Source organism: Amblyraja radiata, chromosome 4 (genome assembly GCF_010909765.2).
Source record: "Amblyraja radiata isolate CabotCenter1 chromosome 4, sAmbRad1.1.pri, whole genome shotgun sequence".
Classification (NCBI taxonomy): Eukaryota; Metazoa; Chordata; class Chondrichthyes; order Rajiformes; family Rajidae; genus Amblyraja; species Amblyraja radiata.
In genome coordinates, this window is record NC_045959.1 from 75436851 (window position 1) to 75451076 (window position 14226).

At 43.9% G+C, this 14226-nt stretch overlaps 1 protein-coding gene across 5 annotated transcripts in view; it reads left to right on the plus strand.

Moving 5' to 3' along the window:
• Positions 1-329: 329 nt before the first annotated feature.
• fam110b (family with sequence similarity 110 member B) overlaps positions 330-14226 on the plus strand; it is a 150383-nt gene continuing 136486 nt past the window's right edge. For 3 of the 5 annotated variants that reach the window (XM_033019759.1, XM_033019758.1, XM_033019763.1), the window contains exon 1: positions 338-738. The gene's annotated coding sequence lies outside the window, so the exon portion shown is untranslated. Of the gene's footprint in view, positions 739-14226 lie in introns of all 5 variants that reach the window. The other 2 variants (XR_004411759.1, XR_004411758.1) reach the window with 1 other exon arrangement.

Sequence of the window (14226 nt, forward strand, 5' to 3'; positions counted from 1 at the left end):
TTTGAATAAACATTTTTTACTCTTTGCTCACCTGCCCATTAATTAAAATTATTTATGCAATATTATTTGTAGTCGTGGCTATTATAAAAACGTCCTTAATTTTGTTCAAATTCGTACATCTACCTGCAGCAAATATAACACGTGCCGAGTAAATATGGTCGCCGCATTTTGTGTATTTTTAAAGAGCTACAGAGAATTCACACTTTCAGTTGTTTTGACGCCCACTGCCTTTTGAATCTTAGTCCTTTCAGTAAATTATTACCCACTACAGGACGCCTTCAATTTACGTTGATAGAAGGGGGAAAAACGTTTCCTCCTTTGACATGGGCGACTGAACCATTAAATAAGGGGGTATGAATCAATACGCATCCTCCTTGACTTGTTCAGTTCTTAGGGATTCGGTGGAAGAATTACGTCGGGCAGGTGTTGAAATGCAGTTACAAAGCCGGTAATTTAGAAGTGAACTGTTTGTTATTTTTTAATCCACGAGGAGGAGCTGGAGCTGCTGAGAGGCGTGGTTCTGTGTGTGCTGGTTTTGCGGTTTGAGAGAGAGAGGAAGAAAGAGAGAAAGAGAGAGAGAGTGTGTTTGGAGCAGCTCACAGTCTGCCTCAGTGTTGCTGCTTCGCTGGGTTACATCGTTGCGATACATTATCTCCCGCTCACCCAGATCCGGGCCACGTTCCATTCTCTCCACATCTCGCGGCAGCCGCCTTCGGGGTGCAACCTTCCTTCCTACCGGTAAGTATCTTATATTTTTAATTTAATACATTTATTGCAGCTGAGCTCTTTCAGCTTGTCTGGATGTCTGAAGCCCTGTTCCTGGAGCTCAGCTGTGACTCGGCTTCCATAGTGTGGGGGAAACGAGAGTGCGGAGCCAACCTGGAGCAGTTTCTGTCATTTATTAAAAAAATACCCACTCTCTCCCTTTTCTCGCCCCCCCCCCCCCCCCCTTCTCACAAGTTCATAAGGGCTGGAAAAGCAGTTTGCTTTGCACGGTATCGCCAGTCGTTCATTTGTGTGAATTAAGTGGAAAGGTCATGAGTGGAGTAAAGGGGGGAGAAAAGGAAGTTGTGAATCATGTCCACCCGGCATTTGTTTGTGAAAACGTTTTAAGTCGAAATGCCGTTGCGGACTGTCGTAAAAGGCGAGCGAACACTGTTCGCGGTTCGACGTTATTCACCGGGACGCCGGGCTGCTGCGCTCAACACTGGGTAAAAAATTAGGGTAACTGCTCAAAAACACATTACCGCGTAGGGAGAGGGTCGGTTTGAGGAAAGTCGGGGGCATCGAACTGTTTTCTTCAAATTCAAATGCATGTAGCAACACTTGGATCTATCTCAACTTGGGTAGTTGTAAATGACTGAGCAGGAATGTTTTGAACTTAAAATAGCGCAAGATTTCGTGACAATGTATTTTTACATGCATTACTTCTGTAACGTAGCATCATAAATTAAACACGTGAGAAATGGAAGGAGCATTTGAAGACTTTAGAGCAGAGGATCATTGCAGCTCATATCCTTGCTCATTCCTTACGATTCTTGAATGTACGAAGATCAATAAGCATCCGGTAGGATAAAATTTATATTGGACATTTTGAAATCAACCCGGATAAAGTAGAATGTCTTCTGATACCTTTCAGGGCAAACAGTCCAAGTAATTTCCAGGAGTCTTAGGCAATGATGTTAGGAGTGGTGGTATTGGGTCATTTTTGAAGAAAAGTGGAAAAAATATAAATATGACCCAAGAAATCGATGAAAGTTGTGTTTGTGACAACTTGTTTTCACAAAGTGACAGAGGAGGGGCCCAGACATGTTAACTGATACCAATGGACCAAATGAATCTAAAGACCACTGGAAAAGGTTGATGTGGTTGCTGTAGGAGTGATGGATGTAGAACGTGCAAATTGCAGTAAGAAATCTGTGGTGTATATGGAAGGGCCATCTGCATTTGGTGAAGTATTGAATTGCAATGGAACCAAGAAAAACATTTCTTTGTTGTACTATGTCTAATGTTGATAGAGTCTTGTCAATATACATTGTCAGTGATAAAGTATGATTCTAAATTATGTGTCCAGTTAGCTCAACTATAATTTACAGTTTGGAATTTCCTGAGCACAGCAGTGTTTGGAATTTGCTGGTTTTGTGTTGATGAGTTTTTTAAAAACTAAATCTAGATATTGTTGAATGGGCCTTGTAAATTTTATATTGCTGCTTGTTAAATTTGTAGCAATTTATATTTTTGTTTTCAATGCAAATGGAATAGTGGAATATAATGTTTGAAGTTGAGTCACTGGCAGTGACACATCTCAACTGCAGCTCTGAAAATGTATAGGACACAGCTAATCACATACCTACCAGGTTCTTCAGTACAGCTAAGTAAGGTGGTCATCTATTCAATTATGCAAGTTTGCTGATATATCTTAATCACAAAAATGAATTTCTAGCCCATCTGACACCCAGACAATCTTCTCCTCGATAATAAAGCAATAGATGCAGCGGCAGGGCAATTGACTAGCACCTGAAGGGCCTGTCCCATTTAGTCGTCTTTTTAGGCAAGTGCAGGAGACTCTGCGCTCGCCACATGGTTGCCACATGTTCGCTGGTGGTCTCTGGTGAGTCTCCTTCATGGTCGCGAGGAGTTCCAGCATTCTGGGAACTAGTCGTGGCCTCAGTATGTTTGCCGCAAATTTTTCAACATGTTGAAAATTTTTCGGCGACCAAAAATTGGTTGCCACGGAGAAAATCGATAATCCTGTAATCGTAGGTGTAGTTGTAGTGGGGTTGCCATGTAGTTATAGGTAGTCGTAGGTAATTTTAGTTAATCGCCTTTGCTGACCAGTCATTTTCATTGGCTCATTGGGGGGAAAAAAACGTAAGTATGAGTTTTCAGAACCAAGGATAACCGACCGGTAGCGTTAAATGCCCGCCGAACTTCACAGCTGTGTATCTCTGGCTTCTTAAAAGTTGTCTGGCTTCTTAAAAGTGTCTCAGCTCCTTCTCCCCCCTTTTTTAAAAGACTTACCGTACACTGTGCTAGTCGTCTTAACCCTCCTGTTAATAGCGGTGTGTGTCTGCATCACGTAGGTTTTGCACCGTGTGAATTTCAGACAGCGCACCCCCCCCCCCCCCCCTCGCCATTCCAGTTCCTGGTTTTTCAGGCGACTGCCGGCGAATTGACAGTCGCCTGCAGTCTGCTGAAAAATCGCCTGTGGGTCAGGCCCTTTAAGCATATCAATTTAGATTCAAATCGAGCAAATAATTTTCTATCCTCTTTATTTTGATTCGGAACCAAATACAAGAGTTGAGTGGGAGAGGAATGGTGAGATTAGCTGCCTTTGCATCAAAGGCCTAAGAAGTCTGAGGTCTTGAAGAAAAGGTCAAAGGCAAGTTGTTGGCGAGCTGATTGTGATGCACAGAAAAAGGCTTATTGCTGAGAGAGTTGGTGATAACCCAATGATTAGGTAGGGAATTGGTCATATGGTAATAAATTTGAAAAGTAATGAAGGTATTTGCCCTTTGAGTCAAGAAAGTCACATCCCCAGACGTTGGGTCATTTACCATAGTTTTCAGGGATAGTGAATCATATGTCTGACTTTGGCATCAGTTATGATGGTATAATAAATAATGTAGATGTGGAAAAAAAAAGGTTGCAACGGTAAGAGAGCTGGCAGTATTGGTGAAGGAGATTACTGTAGGGAAATGCAAGGTTTTTTTACTCAAAAGGTGAACTGTAGTATTTTCTAAATGGCAAAATCAATATATTGACAAGGTTTAGGGGTTCAAATGTGGGAAGTGGTTGAGAAGCGAATAGAATTCGATCATTTATCTCAAAAAGGCAAAGGTGTGAAATTATCTTAATTATATAAAGTTGCGATAGATAGTTTGTAATATTTAAAATACTGCATTAACTCTGGATGGAGCTCTCTGGAAAGATATGTTGACCTGAGCGAGTGTAGTATAAGTTCACCGGAAGGGCAACTGGAACAGAATTGAAGTCAATTTGTAGAGTTTTTCTTTAGTATAATAAAAGATTAAAATTAATGTAATAAAGTTGTTCATGATTAATTAAAGGATTCAGTAGGATGTCAGCTGAGGGTTCAGAGCAAGGAGGCTTTTAAATCACAACTATACTATTAAGTATGATGGAAGGGAGCATTAGGCAACACGAGGGAGTGTTGAGTAGGTCTGTTCATTCGCTCTGCCATGTTTCCCGATAAAACGACCTTCATTTGCCGTAAATCTGATGGAAAACTTGTTACGTGTTTGAAAACTGCGCACACCCAACAGTGTGAAGCCCATTGTGTAGGAAGGAACTACAGATACTGGTTTACACCGAAGGCAGACACAAAATGCTGGATTAACTGAGTGGGACAGGCAGCATTTCTGGATAGAAGGAATGGGTGACAGTCTGAAGAAGGGTCTCAACCCGAAAGGTCACCCATTCCTTCTATCCAGAGATGCTGCCTGTCCTGGTGAGTTACTCCAGCGTTTTGTGTCTATCTTCAGTGTGAAGCCCAGAGCAGTTTGGTTGATTAATATGGATGCAATTGGTTTTCATATCTTTCCATCGGCTGCAATATGACTATTCCGTAGGTTGCACCAAAGCATGCTGTCCTCCCATCCTACCCCATTTCCACAGTATAATTTTATTTGATGACTGAAGAAATACTAGCTGGTTTCTTTTTGCTAGCATTCATTAATTATTATTTTATTATTATAGGAAAGATTAGCTCAAGGGCCTGTCCCACATGCAAATTTTGCTAGTTTAATTTGATGCTAGTTTAAACCGAAGGTAGACACAAAATCCTGGAGTTCCTCAGTGGGACAGGCTGCAACTATGGAGAGTATGAATGGGTGACATTTCGGGTCGATACACTTCTTCAGACTCCAATGCATACTTACTGGATATGGCGTGTAAGTCTCAGCAGGTATCTCTGAAGGTGAGGGAGGAGTGTTAGCATTGAGTATCAACAGACCAATGACCTAAGACAGACACAAAATGCTGGAGGAACTGCGGGTCAGGCAGCATCTCTGGAGAAAAGGAATAGGTGACGTTTCTGGTTGAGACCTACTCCTTTTCTCCAGAGATGCTGCCTGACCTGCTGAGTTACTCTAGCCTTTTGGCTGTCTTCGGTTTAAAGTAGCATCTGCAGTTCCTCTCTGCACAGGCTAGCGTCCTACACTGCATCATATTTTCCAACTTGCAAGGTGAGATAACGATCAGTAATCACATTTGGCTGTTGGTTACTTAGGCAGTCATCTCAATTAAATTTGTATGACTGTTGGCTGGAATGCTGAGTCGTCTGATGTGTTTCCAAAGAGGGAGGGTGGTAGAAAAGTCGTTCACTGAATAGCAAATAATTTGCAAATTGGATTAAAGAAATTCCAAGAATTTTTATGTACGTTTAAAAGCTATGGGGTAATTGGGGAGAAGGTAGGATGACTTCAGGGTAAAGGAGCGCAATTCTGCTCAAACTCAGAGGATGTAGGAGATGTGCTAAACGAGTACTTTGCAGCTGTATTCACCAAAGAGAAGAACATGGAAGATGGTATGATCAGTGTAGGGTATATTCATAAACTGGGACAGTTTGAGAACAAGAAAGTAGTGTTGGGTCTTTAAGGTGGATAAATCCACAAGGCCTAATGGAATCTATTTCAGGTTATCGAGAGACGTAATAGAGTAGATTGCTGGGTCCGTGACAAAGATCTTTCGAGCCACAAGCAAGATCCCGGAGAACTGGAGAATAGCAGATGTCTATTCTCTAGCCAAGATTAAAGAAGTGAAGTAGAGATAATCCAGAAAACTATAGGGTGGTGAGCCTCGTGTCACTGGTAGGGTAGCTATTGAGGAAGATTCTTTGGGATAGGATTTGCTCCCATTTAGAAGAGAATAGGGTGATTAGGGACAATAGGCATGGCTTTGTCTGTGTCAGGTAATGTCTTGCTAACTTGGTTGAGTTGTTTGAGGAATGACAAAGGTGTTTGATGAGGGTAAGGCAGCGGATGTTTACAGATTATCATAAGGCAATTGATAAAAGTCCCCATGGTGGGCTGATCCAGAAGATTAAAATGCATGGGTTCCACCGTGATGTGGTAATTTGGATTCAGAACTGCCTTATCCATGGAAGGCAGAGGATAATGGTGGAAGGATGTTGTTCTGCCTGGAAGTCTATGACCATTGGTGTACTGCAGGGATCTGTGCTGGAACCTTGTTTATGATTTATATAAACAAAGGCTGTAAGTGTAGATGGTAAGTTTGCAGACAATTCATATTTGTGATGAAATAGCACGGAGTTTAATCTGAGCAAGTGTGAGGTATTGCACTTTGGGACATCAAATGTACGGCAGAAGTATACAGTTATACTGCAGTTTATAAGGCAAGACCCTTGCCAACATTGAAGTACTGAAAGGTATATTGGGATCAAAGTCCATAGCTCCCTGAAAGCAAGGAGGTGGTGGTAAGCAAAGTATATGGTCTGCTTGCTTTTCATCAGTTGAGGCAATGACTACAGGAGTCATATTGTGGCTTTCTGAAATTTTAGATTTGGCTGCATTTGGAGTATAGGGGGTTGCACGAAAGGTCACTGGGTCATAGGGCTCATCACACGGAGCAGCTAAATCCAACTGGAAGACATCCGTCACTTCCGGTATATGTTATTAATGCTAGAAACGCATACTTTCCTACCTGTTAAAAACCGCCAAAATGTTGAATTTTTGCGCTGAAAAAAATGGTGGGAGTCGGGGTAAGTGTGAGAGACATGTACCCAACTTTAGAATTCCAAATGAAGGTACAGGTGCACAACCTTTTATCCGAAGATCCAAATAACGAAAAGCTCCGAATAGCGGACATTTTTCCGGTTCTTGAAGAAAGGTCCTTGAAGACGTTCACCGAGGGCGGCCCGCAGAGGTGACAGCGGAACCTCCGGTCGGTCCTCGAAGAAAGGGGAACTAAATCCCCATTCATAAAAGAGAAGGTGAGGGTATATTGCGCGGGAGGGTTAATAATTGACAATCTGCTGCTGCCTGCCCGCCGAGTTAAAAAGTTCCCATGGTAGACTCACGATACACTGTGTATCGTGAGTCTTGCGTGGGAACTTTTTAACTCAGCGGGCAGGCAGCAGCAGATTGTCGCTCCCTTCAGTTTCACCCCACCTGCACCCCTCTGCTTCCTGGCCATGTGTGTGACCCCTTCCCTCCCCTCTCCAGCTCCCCGCCCATTGCACCGGCGCGGGGGCTTTGCACTGTCTTCACGTCGGCGATGCCAACAGGTCAGTACCAGTCACCGGAGACGTCAGGACCAACAGGACACCGACCCCCAGGCCCACTGCAAGCACGGAGATCCCAGAGACCCACAGCCAGCAGCAGCCCAGCCCCGTTCCAACTCCAGAGAAAAACTGCAAATTGGCCGGAGACGTCAGGACCACCAGAAGCCGTTCCCCGATGGGCCGCTACGGCGACAAGTGACAGTTCGCCCACAGCCCGAGCTGCGCCCCCTCATCGGGACACCGACCCCCAGGCCCACTGCAAGCACGGAGATCCCAGATCAGCAACTCCAGCCCAGCCCCGCTCCAACTCCAGAGGAACACGTAGGGGCAGAAGCTGATGGTGTGCAAGGGACGTCTTGTTCTTGGGGTGGCGCAGCTCGGGCTGTGGGCGAACTGCCACGTCGCCGTAGCGGCCCATCGGGGAGCGGATTCCTCTGGAGTTGGAGGGGGAGGGGGGTATTGTGCTGTTTGATCGCCCCCTGCTATCCCAGAGACAGGGAGACAGGACGTTCACCGAGAGCGGCCCGCAGAGGTGACAGCGGAACCTCCGGTCGGTCCTCGAAGAAAGGGGAACTAAATCCCCTTCATAAAAGAGAAGTGGAGGGTATATTGCGCGGGAGAGTAGGAATCTCAAGACAAAGTTGAGTGAGCGTTCACCGAGGGTGGCCCGCAGAGGTGACAGCGGAACCTCCGGTCGGTCCTGGAAGAAAGGGGAACTAAATCCCCTTCATAAAAGAGAAGTGGAGGGTATATTGCCCGGGAGGGTATATCGCCTACCTGGAAGAAACCGGACATTTTTTCCAGGATGTCGTCTGCACACCAAAGCTCACGTTTGGCGCTAAACATGGCACGCCAAAGCTCACATTTGGCACCAAACGCACGTCGACTCTGTTGCACACGGATATAAGAGTGTGAAAATGTCAGAAAGAGCTGCAGATTCCCCTATGGATAACAGTGAGAAGCAGAAAAGGAAGCGTCTGTCATTATCGATAGCACAGAAAGTAGAGTTATTGCAGAAGCTTGATCGTGGTGTATCTGTGCGGCGTCTTACTGAAGATTATGGTGTGGGAACTACCACCATATACGACCTAAAGAAACAGAAACATAAGTTGTTGAAGTTTTACAGTGACAGTGATGACCATAAACTAATGAAAAATAGGAAAACGCTCCATAGGGCAAAAAACGAAGATCTTGACCGTGTGCTGATGGAGTGGGTTCGACAACGAAGAAGTGAACGTATGCCACTGACTGGTTTGTTGGTAATGAAACGAGCTAGAAAATACCATGTAGAACTGAACATTGGAGGCGAGTGTGAATATTCAGAAGGTTGGCTGCAGAAATTTAAGAAGCGTCATGGTATACAATATCTGAAAATCTGTGGTGAAAAAGCTTCTGCTGATTATGATGCAGCTGAACGTTACATTGATGAATTTGCCAAGATGGTATCTGATGAAAACCTTAGTCCGGAGGAAATATACAATGCTGATGAAACAGCTCTCTACTGGCGCTACGTCCCTAGAAAAACATTAACAACGGCTGATGAAAGAGCACCATCAGGTTTCAAGGACGCTAAGGACAGGGTGACTGTTCTTGGGTGTGCAAATGCTGCAAGCACACACATGTTAATGTTGGCAGTGCTCGGAAAAAGCCAACGTCCAAGATGTTTTAAACAAATCTACCTGTGCATTATTATGCAAACAAGAATGCATGGGCAACCAGAGGAATGTTTACCAATTGGTTCAATAACCATTTCGTACCAACTGCACGAGCTCATAGTAGGGAAGCTGGACTGGTAGAAAACTGCAAATTTGTATTGCTCCTAGACAACTGTTCCGCACATCCATCTGCTGAAGTTCTTGTGAAAAATAATGTTTTTGGCATTTATCTTCCCCCCAATGTGACATCTTTAATACAGCCTTGTGACCAAGGAATTTTGCGCTCAATGAAGACAAAGTATAAAGACTTTTTTCTGAACTGCATGCTTGCTGCAGTCAACAGAGTCGTAGATATCAAAGACTTCCTGAAAGAGTTCACTCTTAAGGATGCCATTTATGCACTTGTTAATGCTTGGAAAGATGTAACTAAATCAACATTAAAAAATGCATGGCACAAACTTTGGCCTGCAACAACGTTCGATGAAAATGAGCCCGCAGATGAAGACTTTGAAGGATTCCGTGTCACTGACGAGAAGAAGATGATATCAAACCTCATTGCTTATGCCAAAAGTGTTGCAACAGAAAATGTAAAAACGTTAGAGTCAGCTGATATCGAAGAAGTGCTGAATGTTGACAATGACGCACCTGTTGTGCATTCCTTGAGTGATGGAGAAATTGCTGAAATGGTGTTAGATAACAATAAGCATGAGGATAGTACAAGTAGTGATGAGGATGATGGCATTGTGAACACAGGTGAAAAAATGCCCATAGATGATATGGTAAAACTGTGTGATAAATTAATTGGTGGCATGGAACAACGTACATTTATCAGTGCCCATGAGATTATGGCAGTTTATTCAATCAAAGAGAGACTGCTTAGACAGAAACCTCTGTTAATGAAACAGATGACACTGGAGGAAGTCTTTAAGCCCGAGAACGATGGTCACGATGGGAACGATGTGAAGCACGAAGACGATGGTCACCATAACAACGATGACGACATTGATGTTTCTCCAGGATCCTCAAAATAGTTGTTTTGTGCTTTTACTGCATGTAACTATTTTTTCATGTGTTTAGTTTTGTTTGAGCCAGTTTATGTTTAAAGTTTTACTTAACGTTTATCTCGCTTGTATTATTTATTCAGGGGATTCAAGAATCCCCGAGCTAGGCCGCCTAATAATAGCTGATTCTCACGTTACGAGCTGACACAAGACGTAACCCGAGTTAAACCTCGTGGTAATAACGTACGATTAGCGTACGCCATTCGTGGACGCATCGTAGTGCATCGTGGCGCTAACGGCAGGTACTTGTGTACTTGTCTACTCTTGCCAAAAATCAAACATTTGAAATTTTCCACGAATCAATTTTACTCTTGTGGTTAATAATTGAAACATTTTAACTCGATGTAAGAACGTAGTGGTCCGTGCGTTTACCTTAGTGTATCGTGAGTCTACCGTGGGAACTCTTTAACTCAGCGGGCAGGCAGCAGCAGATTGTCGCTCCCTTCAGTTTCCCAGCGACAGTCACCTGCCACGGGAGAGAGATCATGCACTGTTGTAGGTCTCCTTTGCACGTCGGTGTTTCTGTCTTTCTCCACTCATTGTTGGCCCCATCTGTCACCACCCCCACCCTCTGCTTCCCGGCCATGTGTGTGACCCCTTCCCTCCCCTCTCCAGTTCCCCGCCCATTGCACCGGCGCGGGGGCTTTGCACTGTCTTCACGTCGACGATGCCAGCAGGTCCGTGCCAGTCACCGGAGACGTCAGGACCAATGGGACATCGACCACCAGGCCCACCGCAAGCACGGAGAACCCAGAGACCCACAGCCAACAGCAACTCCAGCCCAGCCCCGCTCCAACTCCAGAGGAACCCGGGTTGCGAATGACGGGGCGCAGCTCGGGCTGTGGGCGAACTGCCACTTGTCGCCGTAGCGGCCCATCGGGGAGCGGATTCCTCTGGAGTTGGAGGGGAGGGGGGTAGTGTGCTGTTTGATCGCCCCCTGCTATCCCAGGGACAGGGAGACACAGCGGCTTTTGAGACTGGTGGGCAATCTCTTCCAAAGTTTTGCCCACACAGTCAGTACACCTCTCCTACATTGCATTTCATCCAAAAGTTTATTCTGCAAGAAAAAACTACATTGAAGACTCAAACTCGCGACCGAGTAACTGCCGGGATCGAGGCGCAAACTCGCGACCTTGCGGATATGAGCTGAGCACTCTACCACTGAGCCAGCCGTTAAAATCTACGCTAAAAATCTTCCATTCCGAAGTCCAGAAAATTCCGAATTACGAAAAGTGTCTGGTCCCAAGGCTTTCGGATAAAAGGTTGTGCACCTGTATAGAGAAGCGAGAACTGAAGGGACTACAGCAGCTAAAGTGCTTGGTAAACATTGAAAATATTTGGAATTATTGCGTTTGCTCACTGCATTTCATCGTAAGGCATTATTTGTGTTTTTTCTTGATTCCTTTGGTATCTAAAAATTCTCAGAAGTGATAAATCTGGCTGTAAATGTTTCTTCAGATGCGTTTTCATTTTGTATGTAAAAACCCATGAGAACCATGGGCGATTAAAAAAATGACAGCCAGATTTATCACTTCTGAAACTTTTTAGATGCCAAAGGAATCAAGAAAAAACACAAATAATGCCTTACTGTTGATAAATGCAGTGAGCAAACAGCCAATGTTCGCCAAGCACTCTGGCTGTTGTTATCCCTTCAGCTCTCGCTTCTATCTACTGTCATTTCTCCTCACTTTTGGAATTGTGAAGTATGCAAAATGTCTCACGCTTATCCCGATTTCCATAATTATTTACAGCGCAACAATTGACAATTTCATGGGGTTTTAATGGGCCCGCTACGCTGGAAACAATGGTAAGTGCCTACCTGCAGTTCATCGCGTGTAATCCATTTGGAGTAGCGTAGCAACAGTACGGGTCGTGGGTCGTGACCCGACTGCCGTGAAACCTCCCTATTGTATGATTGTGGTTGCCCCATAAAGGACATGGAGCTTTGGCGAAGGTGCAAATATTGTTCGATAAACTTGGTTGTTTTCAAATACTGAAGAGTATTTTGGATTAGGTTCTGCCACAGTTGGAGTATGCAGCATCATAAAGTATGTGGTCTGCGGTGCTTTTGGCTGCGGCGCAGCGGGGACTTTAAATCTCGACCGCTGGCCTGCGGCCTACACCAACCTAAAGCCGCGGTCTCCGTTGGGTAAGTGCCGACTCTGGACTTACCTGGACTTTTACCTGTCTGCACATCTGGACGCCCGCAGCGACGGCTGCGGAGGGTTGAGGTCCCGACCACGGGGGGAAATGGAGGAGGACTGGCCAAATTTTGTGCCTTCCACCACAGTGATGAATGCTGTGGTGGATGTTTGTGTTACATTTTTATTGTGTATTGTGTGTTCTTTATCATTGTACCGCTGCTCATTTCACTTGCACTTTATGTGCAATGTGACGAATAAAACCGTATCGTATTGTATTGAATGTTGTCATTCTGCTGTCTTGCTTTTAATTATGTGGAAGTATTATGCTGCCAATTTTGAAGTGCTAACACCAAATTGCCTGCAAGTTGTCAGTAAATTGTAATGTTCAGACATTTACTTTGGTATTGGAGCAGGTACGAATGCATAATAGTCTTGTTTTATCAAACTCCCTATAAAATAAATTGTGGTGTTTTCTGCATTAAATAGTTTTTTTTATTATTGCAGTGGTCATATTTCTTCGTGTGAATGAGTAGAAAACCATTGCCATTGCTTATTAGTTGAGCTGTAGATGGTGGTAAGCATCAAGCATTGTGGGCCTGCCATGAATAAGACAGATATTAAAAGCTGAAGTGAAAGATTTCACTATAAATGTCAGTTTCTGGATTATATGGCATTCTTGATTATAATCTGTGCCCAACCAAACCAGTTACTGTAAACAACAGACAGACCAAGTACAGACACCTGACGTGCCTTGGTGATTTTTGGCCCCAGCAAATTATGGATAACTAATACAATGCCATGCTCTAGTTGAATTTCAGTTCCAGAGAAGGTTGCAAGCTGTACATTGGATTCACAGTTTAACTTGATTTTCTAGAAGGAATTGGCATAACATTTGAACACATTAAGATATTTAATGTCTACATTTCTTGGAAGCTAGCTACAATCTGTATATTTTTTTGCAGATAATTATTGGGCAATCAATTAGAAAGATTTCATATTTCCATTTTTGAGATGTTAAATTGTAGTGCCACTTTGGCATTGGGCGATCCTACCCATTCTTGGATAATGGGTCGTCCTTTAAAAACACTTTTCAATTCTTTGTACAGAGAAATTCTTGTTTCTGTGATGTGTGTTTACTTGGTTCATGTAGCCTGACAAAGGAAAACGAAGCGCAAGCAGGTGATGAAAAGTTTGAAGATGTCGAGTTCTCATCTGTATTAAGAGAAGAATTGAGATGTTTCGGAATTGGAACTCTGGCCAAGAAAGTTGTGGATATGACAAATTAGAGGGACAGGGCTTAAACAGGCACTTCAGTGAGCTGAGTCTGCGCCGACTAGCAATCACCCCGAACATTAGCACAATGCTATACCCAAGGGACAATTTACAATTTTTACCAAAGTCAATTAACCTACAAACCTGTACGTCTTTGGAGTGTGGGAGGGAACCAGAGAACCCTGAGAAAACCCACAAGGTCACGGGTTGAACGTACAAACTCCATACAGACGGCACCAGTAGACAGGATCGAACCTGGGTCTGCCTTCTCCCTGTAACATTTGACATCCTTACTAATCAAGAACCTGTCAATCTCCACTTTAAAAGGAGCGGCTGAACTTGGATTGTTTTCTCTGAAGCGTCGGTGAATGAAGGGAGATCTGATAGAAGTATATAAATTTATGCGAGGCATAGATAGGGTGGACAGTCAGAACCTTTTTCCCATGGTGGAAATGTCAAGCACTAGAGGGCATAGCTTTAAGGTGAGAGGTGCAAAGTTTAAAGATGTGCGGGACAAGGTGGGCGTCTCAAAAGCGTGGGCGTCTCAAAAGCGTTTCCAGGGGTGATGGTGAAGGCAGACACAATAGTAGCATTTAAAAGGCTTTTGGAAAGGCAGATGGATATACAGAGAATTGAAGGGTATGGATCACATGCAAGTAGAGGAGATTAGCTTGGGATCATATTTGGCATGGACATTATCAACCGATGAGTCTGTTTTTGTGTTGTAATGTTCCATCTTCTGTGTAAATGGAGAAATCTCTCCAGCACCCTGGCCAATATTTATTCTTTAACAAAATTGCTTGTTTGTATTCAAGCATACATAATATATT